At 44.5% G+C, this 24,547-nt stretch overlaps 2 protein-coding genes across 6 annotated transcripts in view; one reads left to right on the forward strand and one right to left on the reverse strand.

Annotated features, from left to right (window-relative positions):
* LYPD6B (LY6/PLAUR domain containing 6B) overlaps nt 1–22,808 on the reverse strand; it is a 57,682-nt gene extending 34,874 nt beyond the window's left edge. For all 5 annotated transcript variants that reach the window (XM_064450953.1, XM_064450958.1, XM_064450956.1 and 2 more), the window contains exon 1: nt 22,579–22,808. The gene's annotated coding sequence lies outside the window, so the exon portion shown is untranslated. The remainder of the gene's footprint in view (nt 1–22,578) is intronic.
* ORC4 (origin recognition complex subunit 4) overlaps nt 1–24,547 on the forward strand; it is a 445,415-nt gene that overhangs the window by 75,220 nt on the left and 345,648 nt on the right. The window lies entirely within an intron of this gene.

Here is a 24,547-nt window from a genome sequence, read left to right on the forward strand (position 1 = left end):
AGCTCACACAGTGCTTTGGTTTGGATTTAAGACCAAAACCATGTCAATAGTCCAAGGATGTTTTAGCTATTGCTGAGCAGGGCTTATACTGAGTCAAGGCCTTTCTGCTTCTCACCCTGCTCCACCAGCGAGGGGCTGGGGGGGCACAAGGAGCTGGGAGGGGACATGGCTGGGACAGCCAACCCCAACTGACCCCAGGGATGTTCCCGTACCATATGGTGCTGTGCTCAGCAATAAAAGCTGGGGGGAAAAGGAGGAAGGGGTGGACGTTCGGGGTTAAGGTGTTCATCTTCCCAAGTCACCGTTATGTGCGATGGAGCCCTGCTTTCCTTGAGATTGCTGAACACCTGCCTGCCCGTTGGAAGGAGTGAATTAATTCCTTGGTTTGCTTTGCTTGCATCAATAATTCATTAAATAAAATACGTACTTCATAAATTGAAAAATATTATTTGCAACACAGGAGTGCGATTACAGAAGCAGACTGCTCTACAGCACTGAAGAATCAGCAAAAGTGCAAGTTATATGTAATTTCCCAGAAGAGAGAAGAATCTACTTATGTCCCACGCATATATATTTGAAGAAACTGTAGGGTGCATCACCTGCCCAACTCTGCAGACAGATTTGTAGCGAAAGGATTCTCTCTCCTCTGTCCTACTTTGTGATCGCACCCTTGGACTTGGACAACCTGCTGCACAGCCTGCCAGGCCCTGCTAGCATCACCTCCTCTCCCCTCGTTCTGTCAGTCGCTTGTATGTATTTCCTAGATCACCAAGTTTTTTCCTCCAGAATTTCACTCTCTATGGAAACATTAATAAGTTGGTGATTCCAGCTGGGGGAAGAGATGGTTTAACATCCCCTGCGGCCTTCTCTGCTCCTGGCTGAACAAACCCAGGTGTCTCAGCCTCTCCTGTGCTCCGGCCTCCTGCCCATCCTGGACACCTCTGCCAGACTCGCTGCACTTTGTCAGTGTCTTGCTTGTATTGGGTGTACAAAACTGGTAACATACTCCATAGGTGGTCTTGCAACGGCCAAGCAGAGGGAAAGGACCGCTCTCCTCAAGCAAGACGGCGCTCCAGCCGATACAGCCCAGGACACGGCTGCCTTCCTTGCTGCAAGGCCACGCTGCCGACTTATTTCAACTTGCTGTCCCCCTTTTGCTATTTATCTCACAGCATACGAAGCATGCTGTTTCTTCACTGAGATTTTCAAAACCCACCTGTAGCACCTCATAACATTAGTTTCATCATTATGTTATGGTGCTTCTAACTCCATTACATAATACCAACACTATATATGTTTTTGGCATTTCAGATCAGCAGAAATCTGAACACAGTGAAAGAAAACGCAGGGCAAACGTGCTGAAAGGCTGAGTGCGGATTTAAACAATTCAGACCAACATTAGCTTCTTCGTCATGGCTTTAGCAAGCCCTGTGATATACTTCATATGAAGCTAAACATGAATTGCGTACCAGAGACATGCATTTGATTTGAGTTTGATTTCTAGTACAGGGCAGTATGTGCAGTCACCCTTGGCTGGTGCTGGGAAAGGCCACAACTCCACTTCAGACAGGTTCTGAAGTCTTGCACTCACTGTGAGTTCATTTAGAAAGAAGGCCTCTACACAAATTCTCAGACGTCTCTTCTAATTTCACAGTCTCCATCCAGACACTCGCTGAGGCCCGTTCGCCCCTGGCAAGCTCCAGTGAAACCTCCCAGTCCCTAGTTGGCACTAAAATGAGTTTCACTACAAACATGTTGTCTGGTTCTGGACACTGTATTACAACAAAATAAAAACCTAACAGAATTTAGTTTGTGGGAAAGATTTGCTACCTTTTCAAAACAAAAACGTTGCTTCTTTGGTTGACTGGGGTTCCCCGCCCACCCCCCCCCCAAAAAAAAAAAAAGCAGGTACCTATTTAAAATACTTTGAGTTCCCCAATTCACTTCCACGTCCATAATACAAATTAAGGCACAGAATGCTGAGAGGATTCACAAATCGCATCCCAACAACCATGCAAAATACTTCCAACGCTGCTCTGTAAGAGGCCTGTGAAGGTCAGAGGGAACGTGGTAGCAAATGGCAGCTCTCATCAGTGCCGCAGGTCAGCAGCCGGCAGAATACTGACTATCAGGCACTCAGCTACAGACAGCAAGATATGAAGGGCTAGACAAAAAAGGCACTTAGGTTTCTTCTAGGATAGGTATAAATACATAGCAGAAAACTGTATTAAAAAGAAAAAAAAAATCAATGTAAGACCCGGGTATTCTAAATATTTCTGAGCATGTTCAGCACAACATCAAATAAAGAAAAAAGCCCTTAAATCCCTCCCACTATGCAGTTTATCCATACGGAAAATGTTTTTGCCACCATAGGCACCATATAAACAAATAGCTATAGCCTATTAACAGGCCATTTGGCTCAGAGGCAACAATCTTAGCCAAATACTTCACAGAAACTTCCAAAAACCACCACAGGGAAGCAGCTGGTCTGTCCCAGTGTCCCAGCCTACACCAACGGCGCTGTTGTACTGGTTACACGAAGCCTTCCGCTGTTTCTGACACTCTAGGAGATAAAAATAAATGTAGATTCCCCTTTTTCATATTACCCAGTGACGATTCTGGTAATGAATTTCTCAGCTTTGTACTATAAACAACTTTTGAATTTGAGGTATTTGAACTATCAAGTTGCTCCCTTATACTTGTTTTAAATGAGAAAATATAAAAAGTACCTGATTTACGTCTCCTGTACTGTTTCTTCTATCACCTCTTCTCTCTCCCTGCTGTACCGAGGTCTATCATTTTTGTCACTCAACATGAAAACTTAGGCTTGCATCAACCAGTCGGTTTCTAAAGTACAAATCTCCGTTCCATTTTTCCATACATTCCTATCCTGTGCACTTTTTAACAATATGCACTGAGCCACAAAAGTGTTGTTGGTATAGGCTAGGACTGAAACTAATCTTCAAAAATTAAGACAAAACCTTGCAAGTAGTCTATTTTATACATCTTCTGAAGGTCTACTGGGTGTTGCACTTCAAAGTGAAGAGAAGCACAGAAGAAAAGCATTACTTTCAAATATCAGTTCTTGCTGTTAAAAAAAAAAAATCAAGTTCAGTATATATTATATTACTAGACCTGATGACATACCTAAAAGCTACATCTAATGTCATAGTTCTCAGCCTTTTCAAGTCTGTTTCCATGTCAGGAGCTTAATGAGCAGAAAACCAAACAAGAACTCCAAAGAAGATCAATGTCATTCAACAAAACCCTCTCCTCCTGCCTTTTTTTTAAAAAAAAAAAAAACATTGCACGCATTCTTGAGAAGACAATGATGACAGATTGAATGTCAAAACCCTTTAAAAAAATTTCAAACCTTTTAATTTTTTTTAACTCTTAAAAGTAAGTGTTGCTACTTTGAGCTTATGCAATGTGAAAGCCAAAACCAGGTAATAAAAGGTACAACTTGCCTTCATCTGAAGCTCATTTAGACACTGTTATTTCTTCCACAGGTCTAATCATATTTTATTGTAAGAAATACCTTTCTTTATTATGTTAAGATAAACATTAAGGTGTTTTATGGTGGTAATTTCTTTGAGATAAAGGATAAGGTGCTGACATGATTCAAGTCAAGTGCAGGAAGCCATAACTCTGGAATTCCTTTCCCAGCATCACTCCTGGCTGCTATTTACTTTTGGAAAATCACTGCCGTAGTCTGAGGCTTGGGCTTCACTCATCTATAAAACATCTTCTTACCTTCAGGGCTGATGCTGATGTATGTCATACAAGCAAACGCCGATTAACAAAACCAAAACTTCATCTAAAGTGCAATATGTTCTTTAGTCAACCTCACTCAGATCCCAGACCAGCGATGCTCTCTGCCACAGGCTTTCCCATTGACTTTAACAGATTTATGCGTAAAATTAGATGCTTGGCTTAATCAGAGCAACACAAAGATAAGCTAGATTTAGTTCACAGTGCTATTTTGGACCTAGTAGAGTTATAGCATAGGTATCCCTGCAGAGAAATGATTTTCATGTATTTTACATTCCAAAAAAAACTTTTGAACGAGTTCAAGGGGAAGCTACATGGACTGAAAGCGTGCGGCTACACTGCGCCACAACCCAGAGCTTCCCAGTGAGCACCCTGGGAGCTGTCTCTAGAAGAAGCAGCTGAATAGCTGTGCTGTTTCTGTTGTATTGCCTCCGGGACCTACACTACTGCAGGTCCCTGCCAGCTCACTATATTACTGCACGGTGTGATGTCGAAATGCTCTATGAATTACACTGAATTTACAGAAAACAGTAATTTCTTCTCATAGAATAATGCTCACTGTATTATCAAAGAAAGGAGGAAAACTCCATGGACAGCATCTACCACTATGGAGAAACAACAGAGAAACCCAATAAACTGTCCATTTCAATAGCGAGACTCTGATATTCTTTGTATTATTAACACCTTTATCACAGAGACACACAGATGGGGGGACCAGCAAGCTTTTGGGGTTGCCTAACTACAGTGTGCTTCTGCTGTCTGCCACCTAATACCTGTCCTCAAAAATTAACCTTCTGAGCAAACGTAGATGAACCTCCATATGCCACTGAAAATGTAATATAATGAAAACAACAACTTGCTGCTTTTAAATAGAACCTACTTCTCAAGACTTAAGTCACAGTTGGAAATGGGATCTTAAGTTTTGAGCTGTTACAAGTCTGAGCAATTAAATCTCATACAAAAACACATTAATATATGGACTACAAGTTTCTGAGGTGATGAAAGATTAATAAGCCTGGTATTTAACATACTACTATAGCTACAGGCACAATGAACTTCCCCTGTGCCTGGTATACTATTGGGTATTGCATTGCACGATACATATGCACAGCCTCAGGCTTTCCTATTAAAATAGAATATAAAAATTCCAGCTTTTTAAACCACTGGACACTGCACCAACAGGTCAATCTGTCCAGTGGAGAAAGACATCTGGGTGATTCGCCAATACTCTGGATGTGAAAATGCATCCAAGCACAACCTGCTAATCCTTCAGTCTTCCTCTACCAACACAGAGACTGGAAAAAACCTAAACCACTCCTGTGTTAGAACCGACATTAGCCATGGACTGTATGGCATTCAGATGCATAAAGCCACTATCAGGGATTATTTCTGCGACTGGATCTGAGAGACCTGAGCTGATTTTGATGACTGATGTGGTATTTTTCTTGCAGAGCTCAAACAGCAACATTTTCAAGCACCTAGGTTTAAATCCACAAAAGGAATTTGTTAAAAAAAAAAATACAAACACAGTAGACACACAAATGACAAACTGCAGTCTTCACATTCACCCTCTCAGCTGCTACCAGGATTCCCCAGGCACCTCAAAGTTTTCCATTCTCTAATCACGGGAAATTCTGCTTTCAGGCACACCCTATTTTGGCAGGCCTCAGCAGTTTACCACCCTATCTTGCAGCTTAGTCTCACACTTGTATTCACAAGCCCTTCTTGAGGGCTTCATCCGAGGGGTTCGATCCAGATGGCACTCAGGCCAGATTCCTTCGCTCGTGGGGAGGGAGGCTTATGGGGAGTGAAGGAATTGGAAGCAGGACTGCTTTGCTCTACTCGGTAGCTCCACTCAACAGGAGTTAAGTGGCACGCTTGCCTCAGATGTGGGAGAGCCTGGTTAATTCTTGCTAGGTTTCAGACCACCGTTTCTCCAAGAAAGTGTTCTATCAGCAGCCAATCTGTTCATTTACAGCGGGAAGCTCTTGATCTCTCTTGTTGAAACCGATACACCTTGCAGGGAACATCAAAGGTCCATCCTGCAGACAGAAAGACTACACACACACACGGAGCAGACGATCACCTGGGAGGAAGAGGATCTCTGTTCCAGTCTTTGTCTCAGTTATCAACTCTCTTATCCAATGACTTTGGCATATAAAACGTCTGAATTTTTAGAGAAGATAAATGCCTCTGGTAAACCAGAATAAAGCTCCGTGTTTCGACGAGAGTCAGGGTTTAAAAACCTGTATTTCCCTAGCCTCCCTCTTCTGCATACCTGCAGGCGTCTTCCCACAGGTAGAACGTAGGCCCTTGACATCTCCCGTGAGCTCCCTTATATTAGTAAGACATACAGAACATAACCACCATTACACTGATGTTATGGTTCCATGCAGCAACTCCTTGATTTCAATACCATTTTGAGGCCTGTTTTTCAAATCAGAGTTTTTGTGGATTTAGCCACATGTCAAAGCTGTACGATCGATGTCTATTACAGCAGGCTGTTGAAAACATGCAGCACTTGCCGCTGCAAGGAAAATGCGTTTCACCAGATTAGTTCAGACACTTCTGAGTATTGGTGATAATGTTTAACAATTAACCCTCTTCCAAGCAGACTTAGAAGTTGATTAACTACTGCATCCCTTTTACAGAAAGGGAACAACTCAAGAAACCTGGATAAACACAGTTTAAGACTCTCCCAGAAGAAAATAACCCATTTATACGAGCACGGTTATTAGAAGAGTTCTGAAGGGATTTCCCCTTATCTACTTCTTCAAAGAATATGTACTATATTCTCAACATAAACCAATGTATTTTGTGTGTATACACATCGCAAGCATTTTCCTGCAGTAGTAAAATGAGTAAACCTGAAACTTTCAAAGTAATTTTATTGCTCATTTTATAGATTTTCCTAGCCCTTTGATGAGCTGCCATTCCAGAAGGCAATCTTAGCCTCATACCTTTGTTGCTACTACTCATGTCAACCACACCCATTTCCAGGTTGTCTGTGGGAACAGTATGCACTGGGAATTAGCCAGGCATCTCCCGTCAGTAATCCCCACAGCAGAATGCCAAATCCCATGTAGTGTCACAGAGGTTTTCTTCAGCACGTGCGCTTCAGCCCTAAGTCTATTAGGGAGAGAAGCAAAATATAACTTGCCTAAGATGCAGAGACAGAAACCACCAAGGAAATGGCATTCCAGAAAATCCAGGCTCACCAACGGCCATTTTTTAAGGAATCTGAAATAAAGATCGGATCGCTTTATCTCATATTAATAAAGAAATAAAGTCAGCCATTTATTTATTAATAAATAAATAAATAAGCCAGACTGTATCTAAGTGCCAGAAGAGCTAAACATCCTCCTTCTAGCAAAGCAGTAGCTATAAGCAGGTAAATTCTCTGCAGGTGTAATCCCCTAATTTCCAATGGGTCACATTCTAGCAGATATCCTTAAAAATAAAGACTGTCAGACTATTATACCCGTCACACAGTACTTTATTTCTAGACAGAGTAGAAACAGTTGGACTAGCAGCTGTTCCATAATCACTGTACGCAAAATATTCCCTCCTATGCAGAAAGCTGGTACTTCACTGACACCTACATCCTACTCCAACCACAGCATTGATGTTAAAATTACTAATCAGTAACGCTGCTAACAGTAGCTACGGAGCCACAAGGCACTCCACGGGACATATATTGTTCATTTCAGGCAAGGGAGCAGCAGTGCTGAGGCTGAGCAAAGAAATGTTAATCTCATGCACAGTCCTAATCAAAGTACCTGGCATGGCAAAGTGCAAAAAGAGGAGATCAAAAAATCCGTAACCAAGTAGACAGATGAAAATGAACGATACTTGCCACAATCCACACAATTCCTATTACTGCCATTGTTCTGGGGGATAATCAAATGCTCAAGATGCTCGTAACAAAATCCTTTATTTAAATGCCCAGTTTAAAATGGAAATACGTAACAAGCATTGTCCACAAAAGATTACCTGGAGACTTAGCTGCAATGATTTATTACTCTTCAGATTTTTTTCTGCAGAACAATTCTGCAGTGGACTACAGTCTGGTGGAGGACAACCCACTCATCTGCCTAGCTAATTTGACTGAATGCTATTAATGCATTTCTTAACAGATTTTATACTCTATTTCTATACAATTTTTATACTTTTTTTTAATATCTAGACACATACACACACTGTGATTTCTCTGGTAAAACAACTAGCACTAAAACAGATGACCCTGGTGGCATACCCCAAATGCTCCAGCTCAAATATCACTTTTAATTGATGAACTCTAGTGAAAATTGAAGAAGATTTAGGCTAATAGCTGGGACAAGGCCCAGATTAAGGCAGCACTTGAACTAAATTATCTTCACTTTTCCATGATAACTGAGAAATGGGAACAACAGTTAAGGAGATGCACTGTGGCTGCTTTTAGCTATGTTGACTTAAGAGTGTATATACTGCCAAGTTTCAAGTTTCGTACCTTGCATATGTCCAGGCATGTGATTTAGCACATTATCAGAGCAGTCTTAACCACTGAAGCCTCTTCTGTGGAAGCACTGCAGGAAAACAGCGTAGTGTGCCATTACAGAAGGCCAATCATTACCTTTCCAGCTACAATGCATTATTCTGAGAAACAGCCACTTAATAAACTGATAACATTCCTCACAGCATAGATAGCTCCTCTCAAAGCCAAAGAGGATAGAGAAAAATAAAGCCCAAAGAAAAGCCATTTAAATGTGAATTGTATCATCAATCCATTACATGTCAGCACTTACTAGAAGACAGCCCATGATCTTATCTAGTGGTGGTGGTTAACAGGCAAGGTTGTAAACACAGCTTTAACTAGTTAAGAGTGCATTCTGACAGTTCAGAGCAGATCTCAACCCCCTTTATTTTGGCAACCGAATATACAGCAAAGATTTCTTTTGCAATTACATTCTTCTTAAAACAGTTTCCCACATAATTACTTCACTATGGTGGTCAAACTACGCTGACAACTGACAAAGCCACATACGGAAGTATATTTTCAATCAACATATACCTTCTGCTTATTTGAGTATTACCAGAGAAAATGCGTTTTACATCCACACAGAATAAATTAAACCCTCTGCAAGAAGAGTCATACAAATTGGACTTTCCTCATTATCACAGAAGCAAGGCTGCATTCTTGGCAATAATAAAGAAGACAGAAATACATTTCTAAAATCCCCAAACCCTAGAAATAACTAGAGGATTAAATAATCTATGCTTCAAAAGATCAAAGGTCTTCAAGTGTACACAGAATTTCACAGTCAAACATACTCAGGTAGGATATTAACACAATAAATAAAATTAGAAAAAAGCAATTTGGAAATACTATGCCAGCACAAGAAGTCTATCAGCACTATTTATTTTCTTGAGTACACATCCAGAGAAAGCAATATCCTGGATTCTTACTCTGAACTAGTCATTGCTGCCTCCTCTGGCCACCAGCCAGAGGAACCACCATGCTCTCATGGTTGCCCGTCAGTTTGAATTAGAGGCACGAACCATCCAGTTCTGTGGTTTGTAATAGCCATGTTACTATTTTCCTGATAAGCAACTGAAATGGACCCAGAGCGCATCCTTCCCAAGACCTCCAGGCCTTGAGGTCAACCCTGAAACCATTTTCGCTCCCTCATTTCTAAATTCTTAAGTCAGAGCTGCCCCCAGAAATAATGCAAGGCTGCCCAAAGCAAAGAAAGGAAAGGAAATACTTTCTCCTCTGCTTAAAATTATCCTACATGCATCTCTGTGACTATCAAAATGGTACACAATGCATTCACTGAGCCTTCAAAATCCCAGGATCTATCTCTAATTGTACTTTAGCATGACAGTGGGATACAAAGAATGTTCACAAATAAATTCATGTGTCCAATGACATTTTCCAGTGTTTGGACACCTCCGGACATATTTTCAAGACAAAAAAAAAAACCTTGAAACAACTAAAAGTGGTCCTGTTACTTTTTGATTCCCTGTACCTACTATAGTTATATTTCTGTACTGATTTTTCAGAATATCTGGCTTCAACAGCTGATGTCGGTTCAAAAGCCTGACCCATACTGTAACTCTTCAGGCATTTTCTATTGAATTAAGGCATCAGAACAGTTGCTGTTTGCCCTGTGCATTTTTTAAAAGAAGTGAAAACACAGCCTCTTTCAAGCCAAGGGTGGTTTTGTCATCCAGCTTTTTGGGAGGCAGTATTCCACCCTGCAGCTGCAATTATTAAAGGCTTTAAAGGTCTTATTTTGCAAGGAAGGGGTGGAGGCTAGCAGTTTGAAAATCCAGGAGCAGCTAGAATACAAAACATGTAAGGCGTTCAGGTTATCGACTGTCGCTGCATGTCCACCGCTCCAGAAAGCATTACTCACTTTTAAAAATTGCTTTATTGGAAACGCAAAAGACAAGTGAAACGGTCCCAAAAGCCACTCCTTCTCTGAAAGTTGAGACAAAATGCTATAGGTCAGTCACACCGTCTCACTAAGAGTAAGAAAAAGTTGGTTACTTCCATTTGCTTTTCTTTTCCCAGGTGGGTCACACCAATGGCAAGCCAACTCAAAAGCAGGTAAGACTGGAAAAGCTATGCAGAAGGGTGCAAGGCCCTTGCACGAAGTTTTGCCTGCCTTACACAACTAATAACATAGTCTTTGGATGTCTACCCTGTCATTAGGTACCTACGGTAACACAAAGATTAGGTTCTGTAGTTTGTCTCTGGGTCCTGTCCTCTTCCTCCTTTAACCTTGTGGTTGATTGACACCAGAGAGCAACTAAACATTCACCATCCAAGACTTGCTCTCTCCCTGCCCCAGTGGGATGGGAAAGAAAACTGGAAGAGAAAAAGTGCGGAAAAACCTTGTGGGTCAAGATAAAGGAGGTTTAATATGTGGTGGAAGGGGAATTACTCACACACACCCCACCAGCAGACCAATGCTCAACCACTCCCAGAGCAACAGCTGCCTTGAAAAGACACCCATCCCCCTGTTTTTTATTGCTGAAGACATTATATGGTGTGGAAGGTCCCTTTGGTCAGCTAGGGTCGGTTGTCCCAGCTGTGTCCCCTCCCAGCTTCTTGTGCCCCCCCCCAGCAAGGAGGCTGGCGGTGCAGAGTGAGAAACAGAGGTGTCCCTGATGCCGTACAAGCACTGTTCAGCAATAGCCAAAACATGGGTGCATCATCAACGATGGTTTAGTCCCGAATATAAAACAGAGAACCATATGGGCTGCTATGAAGAAAATTAACTCAATTCCAGCCAGACCCAGTGCAAATGCCCCAGGAGCAAGCTCTTGTAGGAGCTCAGCATAGAAATGATTCCTTCCAGCAACTCAAAACCAACCACCTGATGACAGGAATCACGGAACGGTTGAGGTTGGCAGGGGTCATCTTGTCCAACTGCCCTGCCCAAGCGGGATACCTAGAGCCAGTTGTCCAGGATTGTGTCTAGACAGTTTGTGAAGATCTCCAAGGAGGGAGAGTCCACAACCTCCATGGGCAACCCATGCCAGCGCTCAGTCGATGCAGAAAACCAAATCCTGATGCAGACAAAAAATCTGGCTGGTTGCGTACCTTATGTAACAGAAAAATGTAATGCACTAAAATAGTTGATGTGAATTGTTATGCTTTATATCTTTTGGCATAAATTGCACAAGGTAAGAAACCTCTCTCTATCAAATATCCTCAACTAATAACTATCCTTTTTAAAGCATGCCCTACTAGGCTGGTGGGCTCACTAATTTTTAACAGGGAAAAATAAGTCCTGTGGTAATGAAGTATGTCAGCAAAGGCCTTTTCTTCCTCTCCTATTAATTCTCAGTGAAATATTTCTCTATACATCTGAAATCTGGCTTTGAACTACAGCAAACAATTCTTTCCCATCAGACAGTGATCTATTTGTTGAATCACTAGGGCGTTGCTAAAGTCAATGTTGGTCAGGAAAGGGAGTAAAGTCTACTTCAGCATTCTCTCAGGACATTCACCATTGCTGAGGTACTGCTCTAAGTGAACTGAGATTCTGAATCCTGGCAAGCAGGTGGAATGTATAAATCTTACATATCCTGAGTGTTTATACAAACCAATCAATCCTACTGTCACAGCCAGGAACGATTACGGTTGGCAGGTATCACTGAGGAAGGACACATCCTGGTGAAACGCATACAAGCAAACTCACAATAAAAACAAATGAACGACAACAACCACCACAACGATCATCTGTCTTCAGTTCACACTGTTCCGCACTCTAGCCAAGATGTGCAAGTCTAATCAAAATTATTACTTGGAGAAGCACAAAAGCTTACAAGCTAATAAAATGATAAATTCAAACTGCATCAGCCTAGAATATGGACCGATATGTAGTTTTTCCTTCCTGACAGGTGCCCAGACATACACCCCTTGCCAATCGCAGCCTACCAAGCACCAGGATCATTGACACCACTGTCCTGCGGCACCCATGAGCTACAAGCGTGCAAGTCACATAAGGTGAATCCACTGGTGGCTCTGGGCAGGTATCTCTTACTTGAGCTCATCATTTAGCTCCAGAGGTTTCCAGTCCAAGTCTAATGGCACCATTCAAGATGGCAGCTGCTATAGTAACACAAACCAGTTGTATTTTGATTCTCTGCAAGACAAATCCATAAATAATACAGACTGAGATCTTCATTATTTTGAAAATATAATCTGCTTAGTTCCTCTGAACACAGGAAGTACTGAGACTTTCTTATAACCAAATAAGCTATTGCCCAAATCATGACAAAACAAAGACTATGGTATAACATGATCACAACGGATTAACTTGGACATGAGGAAGACAGCTGGCATAACACAAACAAAGTATCTATATATAAACAGATATTCTGTTTATGAAAAGTACTGCGCTCCATCATGTTTCATGTTAGATACCATACAATGACAAGTCCTTATCAAGACAATACGGTATTGAGTGCATACGCTACAAATCTAGAGATTAAGATAGTATAGTAGTCTCAGGAAGTGTTATTAGCTGAAAGTCCTAATAACAAATACTTTTTAAAAGCTGGTTATTGACAGTATTGAGGGAGTAAAAAATAGAGAACTGCTGTGAGCCTGAACACCAGATGCCCTGAATCCCTGTTTGATTTAGCACAGAATTCACAGTGCCTGGAGGCCCTCGAGGTAGGCAATGATAGCCCTTAATCCCTACCTCTGAAAGAAAAAAAAGAAAGCCATGCAGATTTTAGTTAAATTAGCAGGCTGGTTCCAACAAAACCTTATTACTCTAAGTATGTTACAGTTCCTGCCTTACAGTGTACAGTTCAAACGACACCCTCAGCCCTACACACAATTCTGGCAGAAGAGGTATGCATCTGTTCTGCACAGCAAAGCTCTCACTTCCTACAACTAGAGAAGGAGAAATCCTACCTCACTTGATACATCTTTCTTCTTGCCTAATTATACAGTAATTATTAACTTCACTTTGTTTCTTCAGAGAAAAGAAGAGATATTTTCAAGTCTGTGCAGATTAGCTGTAAATCTGCAGCTCTTCTACACCTCATTCATATTTTAAACACCTATTTTAAGTTTTTCCACACTAGACATAATTTGTGGCAGTGTAAATTCTTTTTAGCCTTAGTCTTGCAAACGGGGTAATCTCTCCAAATGTGAAACTCATTACGGGGAGGGAAAGAAAAGACGGGAATTTTGTTGCTGAATAGGATTATTTTGAACTTGGATCATTTCAACAAACCAGCTTGCAAAAGAAGTGTACTGAATCAACAGAGCAGGGGCAGGTGGGAACCGCAAAATAGCTTCAGGTATGCGTACACACCCTCACTCCCACAAACCTCGCCGGCGCAGGGATGTTGCTAGCAGAGCCTCGTCAGACTACCCAGACTACCGAAAGGTTTAGGACCAAGAACGTACAGAAACTATAACATTACTGGATGTGGGTAGGCCGAAAGGGAAGAAGTAGGTAAGCAACGTAATCAGCATTTCCTCTCAGTGAGACTGCTTTTTTTTTTAATATATACTGACACAATTTGCTGCTCCTCGTTCCCTGTGGTCAGCTCTCCTCCAAGGACAGCAGCCAGTGCTGTTTTCTACCTTTTTCCTCTCAAACAAAAGAAGCTAAAGAGCCAATTCCAAAATGCTTTAACGAAAGAGGTAAACAAGTCCTCCTGAACCTACCAGTGACACTCTTTTAAAGCCGACCACTTTATTATCCTTTTTTGACCTAATGAATGAGTGAGAATTTTCAAATCCTCTTCCACTATTCAACGACTCCTGTAAAACTCCAGTACATACCTCAGTGTGTAACAGGATACATGGTTTGATTTGTACCTTGCTAACAATACACACATATTAAAGCAATAAATCCCTCAGATTTATTTTTTTAACCAAAATAACTTAGTATGAAAGCACAGAGTATGTATTTCATGGCATCCAATCAGAGAAAATTCCTTATTAAAAGCAAAACAAAAAAACCAAAAAACACCCCTCAGACTAGATTAAACCCAACAGTCATTCATTAAACAAATGATACTATCAGGATGTAGTTGCCCAGTGACAAGCAGTCATTACCACAGTTTCAGAGAGCTGCAATTTGAAGATCATTACTCAAACAGCTATTAGCAAGTACCGGCCTAAATATGGGTTATCGCCTGTTAGAAAAGAAAACAGAAGCAAGTTTTCAATAAGGTGAGAGGCAGACACGGGAGATGGTGGTATGAAGCGGGGGAGAATGTCAAGCATCCTTGGTAGAAGTTCCCAAGGGAGAAAGGACTGTCCAAAAAACCAAACCACCACCACCAAAAATCTCAGGAAGGGTCTTTCCTGAAACTGCAAACTACAATCATCTTTCCCTTCTGTGCTGTGAATTTTGAATTTTATCAGGCTAGATTGATATCAGGCAGTGTTGTGATAATCTTAAAAAAAAAAATTAAGAGGAACAGAATGCACCCCAAGGCTGAAATTAGCATCCAGAATTAGCTCTGCACAGGGAGATTCCCCAGCCCTTACAACCACGTGGCGTTTTAATAACTGATATCCCAGAGGAACAGCTGCTGTGCCAGCATCTCTCACCCCGAGCTTGTTCCAGCAGACTGCTTTCTTGACTTCTGTAGAGTCTGCTGCTGGTTTGGGGGGGGGTTTTAATGTATTTGAAAATATTTTTTACATGTTTATATAAAAATCCTCTGATTTGATTCTACAAACAACATAAGGCATACGAGATACCATTACATTGAACTTGCACCCCACAAATGGAACGTTAAATTGACATGTACCAAAAAGAGACTAAGAAAGGGTCATATCCTCCGGTATAGAAAGTAAAATAAAATTTGCCATTTACTCTATAATCCCAGTGCGCCAGTGTCTGGAAACCAGTATGTTCTCTGGCAGTTCCAGAGAACCACTGTAATTTTAATTTTTTTAAACGTTTGACTTGTAGGCTTAGCTTTAAATGATGGATACAGGACCTCCCCTTTGAGCAGACCCAGTTTATGGAGAAGCCACATTACCCTGCACAGCTGAGATCAAGCATCTGATAATGATCTCTGTCCTCCACTCTGGGATGAAACGCCAGTTACAGAATTATCCTACACAGTCCTGTAACCGCGAAGAGCTGGAAACTACAGAAACAGCTGTAATGATGAATCTAAGGAAGATGTTACTTTATTTGAACCAGGCACAACAGATGGAGACAGTGGACTTCAAGGAGAACCGATGACCCCAGCCAGAGAACAGTGCCGGGGCCTGCACACCCACCTGGTGCTCTGCAGCCACGACACTATGAGCTAAGGAAAACGTGGCCATTACGAACTACAGCTAAAATGGATTTTCTTAGTTACGGGTTGAAAGAAGGAACATCAACACTTTACAAACAGAATACACACAGAATTGTACAGGTTGGAAAAGACCTCTAAGATCATCGAGTCCAACTGTAAACCTAACACTGTCAAGTCCACCACTAAACCATGTCCCTACGTGCCATGTCTACACGTCTCTTAAATACTTCCAGGGATGGTGACTCAACCACTGCCAAGGGCAGCCTGTTCCAGCACTTAACAACCCTTTCGCTGAAGAAATGGTTCCTAATATACAACCTAAACCTCCCCTGATGCAGCTTGAGGCCGTTTCCTCTTGTCCCATCACTGGTGACTTGGGAGCAGAGACCAGCCCCCCCCTCACTCCAGCCCCTCTCAGGCAGCTGCAGAGAGCGAGAAGGGCTCCCCTCAGACCCCTCTTCTCCAGGCTAAACCCCCCCAGCCCCCTCAGCCGCCCCCCAGCACACTTGTGCTCCAGACCCTGCCCCAGCCCCGCTGCCCTTCTCTGGACACGCTCCAGCCCCTCAAGGCCCTTCTTGTCCCGAGGGGCCCAAACCTGAGCCCAGCATTCGAGGTGGGGCCTCCCCAGGGCCGAGCACAGGGGCCCCATCCCTGCCCGGCTCCTGCTGGCCACCCCAGGGCTGACACAAGCCCGGGGGCTGGTGGCCTCCTTGGCCACCCGGGCACTGCTGGCTCGTGCCCAGCCGGCTGTCAGCCAGCACCCCCAGGGCCTTCTCCGCCGGGCACTTCCCAGCCCCTCTGCCCCAGGCCTGGGGCGCTGCCTGGGGTTGGTGTGACCCAAGGGCAGGACCCGGCCCTTGGCCTTGTTAAACCTCACACAACTGGCCTCGGCCCATCGATCCAGCCTGTCCCGGTCCCTCTGCAGAGCCTTCCTGCCTTGAGCAGATCAACACTACTGCCCAACTCGGTGTCATCTGCAAACTGACTGAGGATGCACTTGATCCCCTCATCCAGAGCTGGCCCCAACACTGAGCCCTGGGGAACACCGCTTGTGGCCGGCCGCCAGCTGGGTTTAGCTCCACCACCACAACTCTCTGGGCTCGCCCATCCAGCCAGTTTTTACACAGCGAAGAGTACGCCTGTCCAAGCCATGAGCTGCCAGCTTCTCTAGGAGGATACTGTGGGAGACAGTGTCAAAGGCGTTGCTGAAGTCCAAGTAGACAACATCCACAGCCTCTCCCTCGTCCACTAGGCGGGTCACCTTGTCACAGAGATCAAGTTTGTTAACGACCAGCCTTTCTTTAAGCTCACATCTAACACGTACTCCTTATTTGGCACCAAAACTCTTCGTATGTGGCCATAAATGAAGTTTTAAGTCTAAGGCAAAAACAGGACCTGCAAACAAAGTTTTAAGTGCTGAGTGGAAACACATAATGCTTACCGTGTCAGCAAACTCAGCAATACAAGGTACATATGTCTGTATTTCTCTCTATTTCATAAGCTTTTAGCTCCACTTCTGCGTATTAAGTTGAGCTCTGAATTAGTGCAATTTGCCACAACAGGTTTATTCACATCAAGACAAAGCTGGGGCAGCATTTTTCAGAAAAAGGATTAGATGACTGTAACTACTACCATCTGCACTTCTGCGTGTTTAGACTCTGAGAAGGGTAATCACCACACTTCAGGGCATGCTCTGCAGGGGTCAGAAAGATAATCTTACGCCCATCTTTCTGTTTTTGACATTACCCAATTGGGAAGGCACATAATAGAGGATATTAGTCTTCCCTGAAGCATTAGTTATTCATCACTGCCAGAGGCAGCTTTACAGATCTGAGTTTATGAGCCAGTCTAGTATGGCAACCTGCTCCTTCAAACTCTGAAACGCACTCCGCAGTCCAGAGCGTGAACACTACATTGTATTTCAGATACAAATAAGAGATAATCCACAAGTACGCCACAAGATTTCATGGAGCAATTTTGGAAGGGATGATTATACCGAGGGCCTACACACCACTAAAGATAGTATTTTATGGAGGGTTTTTTTTGTTTGTTAAATTTCTATTTAAAGAACAGACAGAAATTACAATATCTTGCATTTAAACCTAGGGCAAATATAAAGATACAAATCAAGTATCGCTCTTACAAGTGGTGTTAGTTTCCAATCTATGTAACCCAAGATAGGCCTAAGGATTTCAGTCTCAGCTTCTCCGTCATTTGGAAATACCAGTGTAAGCTTCTTAGGCTACGGGGAAGGTAGACACATTTCTTTATAGAAAAACAACAAGGTCACTTGGGCTGGCTAAGGAAAGAAAACAGTTCTCACAGATACACTGATTTACAAGCAAAACAAATTAAGAGTGTGTAAAGAACTATATTTCAAAATGCTAAATAAGCAGTAAGTTCAATCTATTTATATATGATTTTTCACCTACTTATTGCAAGCACCTCCTATTTTAAAAAAATGAAGGATGAAGACTTCTTTCCATGAAGCTAGCCAGCAGATACATTCTGCAGGACGGAGTGGACCTTCCTCTGGCTTGAGCGCTGCCAGTGAAACAGCCCCTGGCCCCGGCCAGCATCCTGCCAGGAGCAGCAATCTCCTCCTCTCCCCAGCTCAAGTGGTCACCTCAGAGATGATGACCTGATTGATCTGCAAGCCGTGATGGTTCAAACAAGGTGGGTTAGCATCAACACTTAAATAACAGGTCTTGGCCAACCCAGCACATTTAGACTGCAAGGGTGTAGGGAACTCTTCCAAATGCAGCCCTGCCTTTAGATCTGAGTCCACAACTCTCCAGCAGCAGCACTGAGGGCGGGATGAGCTTCAACCAGCAGTGAATATGTCACATATATAAACTTCAAACTAATTTTTGTGACTGCTAGTGAGGTCCTAGTCCACGGTACAGTGACTTTGCAAAACTCGCTGATTAATAAACAGCACTGCTACAGTACAATGCTGCTTTTTTTCCCCTCAACATTTCAGATAAGCAGACAATTTCTTCTACACACTTCTGAGAGATGGGATTGTTATCAAACCATTTTATGGACTGAGAGAAAAAACAGACAAGGAAATAGAGTTTAAATGCTCTGATAATTTAGTTTAAAGCTGGACTGACACTGAAAATAACTTTTTCTAGACACGCTACAGGGTTTACAGAAACTTTCAAGTGGAAACCTTCATCCCGGACTTTCCCACCACCTCCACTTGACTGATCGCCATCTTTAACAGGCAAGAATTCCACCTTTCATATGCACTGCAGTACATGGTTAGACCAAAACATGGGGAAGCTCAACATGCTTGAATTTCTTGGGGTGGAACTGGCACCCTTAATAACGCTATCATTGCGGTGCTGTTTGCACAGAGAATTCTTCACGAAATGATCAATTTTCACAGCAAATCATGGAAATAGAAAAGTCACCATTATTCCCACTAATGAGACAAGGAATAGGTAAAAAGAAGATAAATTACTTCTCTAGAACCATTTAGCATTTCAGAATATGGCTAAAGCCAAGTTCTTTTAACAGAAAGACCCGTGCTCTAATCCTTTACTGCCCATTTCCAGATCTGTAAAGCGATATTAACAATGAGGTTTGTCAGTTTATTTCAAGCAGGTTTTACAGTTTAGATTTGTTTAAATATCAAAGCAAAATGTAGACAAAAACCACCAAGTGAATGCCATTTTAACCCTAATTCGGTTCCTTGCCAAAGCCTGTAGTTCAAACCGGGTACATCAAAAAGCCCCAAGCTTCAGGCAAGAAATCCCAACCTAGTTTGGTTGGCATAGCTAGAGTGGTGCCGTTTCAATGTGAAAACGGATCGTAGCTCGTGCCTTGCATTCTGGCTTCTCACAGATGCTAGGCTCTGAGTGAGAAAAACAACAAATGCAGTTATGCCGAGCCTTCATTTCAACATTTGGCGCTCAGAATAACCAGCCCCGTACTCAGATGCCTGCTGAAAGCACATGCAAAGTCTGGAAGATGAAGCCTCTTATTTAGACTAAAAGATTCTCACAGCAATTAATGGAAAAATAACTGCCAACAACACATGCATCATACAAGACAACTCGATCCTTAAGGAAAGCTGCAATCTGAAATTCCTTCCGAAGTTTATTGGCATGGCACTATCGTACGTACCTTTGCACCACTTCTGAACTATTAGACATGCACCTCATCCAGAAGTCCTTTGAGTCACACACACAAATAACCGAAGCATTCCTTTCCTTTGAATCCACAAAATCCAGCTACTGGATATGCAGAAAGCAAAGTAGATATTCAGGAATTCTGAGTTTAAAAAAAAGGGGAATTTTCTGAAGTATCAGAATTTCTGCAACAATGTTTTTTTTAAGATGGAGGACTTTTATTTTAAAAAACCCATCAAACAAGTAAGGTAGAGAGGAGGTAGGGGGTTTTTTTGGCATAGCTTAGAGCCCGTTTGGACTGAGAAATGATAGACAGTCCTGGAAAATTCTTCACCCCTCAACCACCTTGCTCTCCTTGAGAGACACTAAGCACCCTTAATATATAAGGTGGTGTCATTCCCTTTCTCTCACCTCTGCTACCGAGTTCCTCGCTTGCTGCCTGCACTGGAAGCACCCAGCAGCGAAGGGCAGGATGCGCTGTACTACAGCACACACAACAGTCTTGGTGACTTCTGTTTCATAACCTAAGTTTGCAACTCCTGATTTCAGAGCTCTCCTACAAAATTGACCCAACTTGTATAAGCAGTACAAAAGGAAAGAGTCCCTCTCTCTTCTGCCACAACTGAAGCTTGGGAAAATGGAAAACATGGCAGGAAGATATCGTGGCAAATCGACTAAGCAGCGTGAATCAGCCTATGAGTTAGCAAGGCACAGGTGTCTCTTCTACAGAGTTCCCAAGGGTGCAGGAAAAGGTGCCCGTTCCTGTAACACAGCTTCTCTCCCCTGCAGCACCTCACACTTGCCAACTGCACACCTCCCCGACAAAGAGACCATATCTACCCTCACCTTGGCTACGCTTGCCCTCTTTTCTTTCTGCCAGATAAAGCATCCAGCACCTGGTCCCAGCCAGAGGATGGAATTCATCAGAAGCGTTCTGAGGATCAGCGCACGGGATCCATCCTACGTAAGCTGATTACAGGATTTCCGGACTCCTGACAGTTAAGATCACGCAGCCAGAATGTCAGATGTCAAGCGTTGGAGATGTGGCTCTGACAAAAAAGAATATCCACTCTGGAAGGGGTGTCATTGAGAGGATGCGACCGGCTGCGAAGAGAACGCGACAATTATCACGCTGGGAAACGCTAATTGACTTAAAGCGAGTAACTCCTGACGAGAAGAGGGAAAGACTCTCATCAGCAACACTGGTAGCTACGTTAATTGTGGATTGACTAGAAGAGCAAAAGTATTGCCGTGCAAAGACTGATGAATCACCAAGCCATGCCCACTGTAACAAACAGGACAACTCCCTTCATCCATGCTATAAAACATCCATCTACAATTACCTCTGGAATTCACCTGCGGGACCGCACTGCCGGTACGTGGCCTGGCCACGCTCAGCGGGGTACTGACCGGCGCTGCCGACGCGAGGCACAGGCACCAAAACGACAGCGTACTCTTTCAGCTTTGAATTCTCTTTATCCAAATTGGCGTACATGCTCTCAAACGCGAGGGAGGGCTTTATTGTCATCGTAAACCTTCATTTTTTTTTGTCCTTTTCTTAAAAAACGCATCTTGAGGAGAGGCAGAGTGGGGTGTCGCCATCAGGAGGTTTGTAGTTACAGAAGAAGCTTGAAAACTTTAACCTTAGAGGTTCAAAACCAACCTGAGAAACAGCGACCTCAGCATTTAATATTTTATTATTTTAAACAAAAACATGTTTATTGAGGGAAGGAAACTTGACTCATTATCTGAGCATCTGGGCTTACCAGTACTGTATTTATGAAAGAGGCTGCACTACATGGCTCTCTGCAATTGCTCTGATCTCTGCATCTGCGGTTCCAGGCTCTACCCGCGCTACCCTCTTGACAGACGGGAAATCATATGAGCCTATTTTCCTGAGATTGCCCTTAGGAATCAACCAGCCGAGTCTTGCAAACCAGTTCTATCTGCGTGAACCGCGTACACTCATCAACCCCGGGACTGTTTTTATTAACCCTATTACCAGAGCACCCATAGGCCTTGCACAGAACCCAGCCCTCGGCGCCCTCCACACCACACAAACACTGCTGGTTGTTGTTCCAAGGAGTTTACGGCCTAATATTGACACAGGAATATGCATCCGTGTATAGGAAACACGTTCTAGGCGCCGGCGTCCATTCTCAGGGGAAACGCCACGCAAAGGGCTGTGCTTCCACAGCCTGCGCCCGGCACCTGCTTCTGCACTGCCACGGTGGGCGGCTGTTACTTGTTATTTGCCTCGTTATGTACTTATTTTAATGCTTTATTATTTGCTATGGTGAAGCCTAACGTGCTTACTTTTAAGAAGAGTGAAAAGTTTGCTGACACACCTGTGAAAAATGAAGAGCAATTTTTTTTTTTACGGCTATATAATCGCGAGCAATGTTGTAATAACTGCAATTTTACAACACACCTATAAAACAGGGTTCGTATTTCGCATCTGAAGCACTCGACGCGGAGCACCCGGCACTTCTCCTTCCACAAGCGTGGCTGCTCGGTCCCCCCAAGCCAGGGGGCCGAGAGTCGTCCCCCCGCTCCCGGCGGGGCTCGGGGGGCGCCGGGCTCAGCGCCCAGCCGGGGAGGGCGGCGTCGAGGCGGGCAGGGGTCGGAGCAAGGAGCCGGCCCGGCCGCGCCTGGGCCCCGACACCGGCCACCGGCCCTTCCCGCCTCTCGCCCCGCGGCGGGCGCGACGCTCTGAGGGGAAGCGAAGGCGGCGCCGCGCCCCGGCGGCCACGCTCCGCGGGGGGCCCTTCCCTCCCCTCCGCACCCCGGAGTCCCCCTGTGCCCCTCCCGCCGGCGGTCCCCCTCCCTCCCGTCCCGCCGGGGGTCCCCGCTGCCGGGCTGGCGGCGGGGGGGGGGGGACACTCACCCTCTGAGGACGCCCGCGGGTCCCCGGGGGCGGCGCGGGCTCGGCGTGAGGCGGCGGCCGCTCGGGTCCGGCGGGAGCGGCGCCCCTGGCTCCGCGGGAGGCGGGCGGTGCCGGCGGCCCGGAGGTGGGGCCGGGGCGGGGAGGGAGCGGCTCGGACACCCCCGCGCCCGCCCCGCGGCAGGGTGGGCTTCCCCGCGGGGCCCAGGCCGCCCTCCCGGAGCCCTGGCGCCGGCGGTGCCGGTGGGTCACCGGCTGCGGGGGGAGGCGGCGTGCTGTGAGGTAGGAGCTCTCCAGGCGGGCGTTCAGACAGCCGAGGAGCTCGGTCTACGCGTTCCTTGCTGTCAGTCAGCTTTGCAGTGCTCGAGACGTTGGGCATCGGCACTGAGACTACTCAAAATTACGAAGCGCTGCTTTCAAGCCAACGTGAAGGAAATCTGACAGTCCAGGAGCCTGCAGTTCAGATGTGCTGCCAACGTTACCCTGGGGAACGGGCTTGACATTCAGCAGCTCCTGAAAGCCCCCTGACCCGCTGGGACTCTGCAGGTGGCATCGCCATCGCCACCCACCATCACCGTCGCCACTGCCACAGGTCCGGCTGTGGGGCGAGGCATCCCTCTCACTCAAGCATCAGAAGCATGTGAAGTAAGAGCTGATAAAGTTTTGGCTTTTTGAAGCCAAAACTATTGAATAAATACAGTCCCCACTGAGCCTAGCTCTGCTGGAAGATAAATTTAATATAAGTTTTAGTGAAGAAGTATTTTCATCACTAGATACACAGTGAGCGTTTTTCTAGGGATGCAAACACCTATCCTTTCCTTCTCACCGTACTCTTGCGTAAGCTGAATCTTGGAAATGGATACAATAATTCATGTTGTTTTGATAGAGTTAATTAACTGATGCAACCCAACATTCTGAAAATGAAATTGTAGGGATACTTGCAAACAGTCTGCTCTATAATTGAGCTCATCCTCCAGGCACAAGCTTTATCTACGAGATCTTGAAGGGTGCATCTTTTTGATTCATGGAAAAAGCTCTGTGGCGTGGCAGCGTGCAGCGTTTGCCTTCCTCGGCAGCGCTAGTGGGCAATGCTCGGGACTCCCCGGCCACGCTCCCTAATGTGAACCATCTACACTGGAAAGCCCCTTCGGCCTGATGGAGCCAAAGCTCTGCATTCTGCAGGCAGTAGCACCATCCAAAGGTCATTCTGATCTAGAAACAATTGACTCCCAATTTTAACAGACTAATTTCTGAGTCTGCCAGGACAGTGGTCTGCCCTACTAAACGTACTGGGTCAATCATGACTACATTAGTGCACCTACACGCGTGGTTGCTGGGTGGCATTCACCTAGCTCTTTGAGGCCTGTACTTGCCACGCTGACCATCAGCCACCATCGGCCACCCGTCACCAGCAAGAACCCTGAGAGAGCCTGGCTCTAAGTGGCTTCCAACGCTTCTGGGTTCCTAGCGGGCCCCAAGCGAGAGCAGCAGGAGCGTACGTAAGCAACGATGCAGACCCACGTCATCCTTGTTAGAAATCTACTCGGCAGCAAAACCAGAGCCATCCACTCCTACAGAAATTCTGGAGCACCATCAATTTGCACTGCTGAGTAGGAAAGTTAACAACAGACTTGAGAAATGCCCAGAGTAATAATTACTGAAAATAAGCCATTTATAAAGCTCCTGAACGTGACTTAAGGGAGGTGGTGAGGACGCAGGAACCCTGCTCCATTACACTGTATATAAAGTGAGTGTAACATCCCTATGCAAATGGAAATGCATGCAGAGGGTAAATCTCCCCGTCATCCTCCAGGCTACTGGAAAAGAATAGGAAGCAGGAAGATTTCCATGGAGAGGTGGTAGAGAAGATGCAATTATTTATTAAAAACAAAAAACAAACCCAAACAAAACCCCCTGTGTTCACTTCCCAGCGAGCCATCCAAGCCTTCTAATGAATTCCTACACATTTAGA

Source organism: Phalacrocorax carbo, chromosome 5 (genome assembly GCF_963921805.1).
Source record: "Phalacrocorax carbo chromosome 5, bPhaCar2.1, whole genome shotgun sequence".
NCBI classification, from domain to species: Eukaryota; Metazoa; Chordata; class Aves; order Suliformes; family Phalacrocoracidae; genus Phalacrocorax; species Phalacrocorax carbo.